We start from the raw sequence: 1,348 nt of genomic DNA, 5'->3' as shown, positions 1-1,348 counted from the left end.
GGGTGAAAAGGGGCAGTTTCGGGGTGAAAAGGGGCAGTTTCGGGGCCGTTCCGGAGGTGTCAGAGCGTTTACTTTGAACCAAACTCATGGAAATTCAGGAAGTTTTTGGTGTCATCAACCACCTCCAGAGGGAAAAGGGGGGTCAGTCCCACCCCCCAAACTCACCTGTAAGCCCCCAAACTCCCCCCAAACTCACCTGTCTCCCCAAACTCACCTGTAACCTCCCAAACTCCCCCCAAACTCACCTGTCCCCCCCCCCACTCACCTGTGTCGGGCTCCTCCCCCACCTCCTGTCTGTAGTACTCGGCGTCGTCCTCGTCCTCCGAGGGCGTGGCCACACCTGGCTCAGGTGCGCCGGGGTCCTCGACGTCGCTGTCGCCCTCCTTGTCACCTGTCCTGGCACCGTCACCTGTCCTGGCACCGTCACCTGTCCCGGCCTGGCCCTGCCGGCGTCGCATCCCGGCCAGGCTGCGCTCCCTGGGGGGGACAGGGACAGGTGAGGGACAGGTGAGGGACAGGTGAGAGGGGACAGGTGAGGGGACAGGTGAGAGGGGACAGGTGAGGGACAGGTGAGGGGGGACAGGTGAGGTTTGATCCCAGTGCTGCCCTCACCTGGGAGTGTCACCTTGTCCTGCCCTCACCTGGGAGTGTCACCTGTGTCCCCCTCACCTGTTCAGGTGCCTCAGGTGCCGTTTCCTCTCCAGGTCCTGCTCCTGTTTCTGCCTCCGCTGGGCCTTGAGCTGCAGCTTCTGCTCCCGGCGCTGCTGCAGCCGCTGCAGCTCCTCCTCCGACCTGTGCACTGGGACAGGTGGGACAGGTGAGACCCCCGGGGACAGGTGAGACCCCCGGGGGACAGGTGAGACCCTCAGGGGACAAGTGGGAAAGGTGAGACCCCCGGGGGACAGGTGAGACCCCCCGGGGACAGGTGAGACCCCCGGGGATTGGTGAGACCTCCTGGGGACAGGTGAGACCCTCAGGGGACAGGTGGGACAGGTGAGACCCCCAGGGCACAGGTGAGACCCCCAGGTGTGTCACTCACCCAGCCCAACCCAGGGGTGTCCGCACATCCAGGTGTGTCCCAGGTGTGTCCCCATGCCCAGGTGTCCCCCAGGTGTCCCCAGGTGTGTCACTCACCCAGCCCAACCCAGGGGTGTCCGCACATCCAGGTGTGTCCCAGGTGTGTCCCCATGCCCAGGTGTCCCCCAGGTGTCCCCAGGTGTGTCACTCACCCAGCCCGTGGTACAGGACACTGCCCTGGCCCAGCCCAGGTGTGTCCCCAGGTGTGTCCCAGCTGTGTCCCCATGCCCAGGTGTGTCCCAGCTGTGTCCCCATGCCCAGGTGTGTCCCA

The 1,348-nt window shown here is 65.1% G+C and overlaps 1 long non-coding RNA gene across 1 annotated transcript; it reads right to left on the bottom strand.

Annotated features, from left to right (window-relative positions):
* Positions 1–271: 271 nt before the first annotated feature.
* Positions 272–1,266, bottom strand: LOC108510600. The gene is made up of 3 exons (XR_001878847.1): positions 1,230–1,266; positions 670–799; positions 272–477 (listed from the first exon to the last, which is right to left on the bottom strand). It is a non-coding gene; the product is annotated as an uncharacterized LOC108510600 (long non-coding RNA).
* Between the last annotated feature and the right edge of the window lie 82 nt (positions 1,267–1,348).

This window comes from Lepidothrix coronata, unplaced genomic scaffold (assembly GCF_001604755.1).
Source record: "Lepidothrix coronata isolate B3197 unplaced genomic scaffold, Lepidothrix_coronata-1.0 Scaffold1518, whole genome shotgun sequence".
NCBI lineage: Eukaryota > Metazoa > Chordata > Aves > Passeriformes > Pipridae > Lepidothrix > Lepidothrix coronata.
This window is presented reverse-complemented; position numbering and strand designations above follow the sequence as displayed.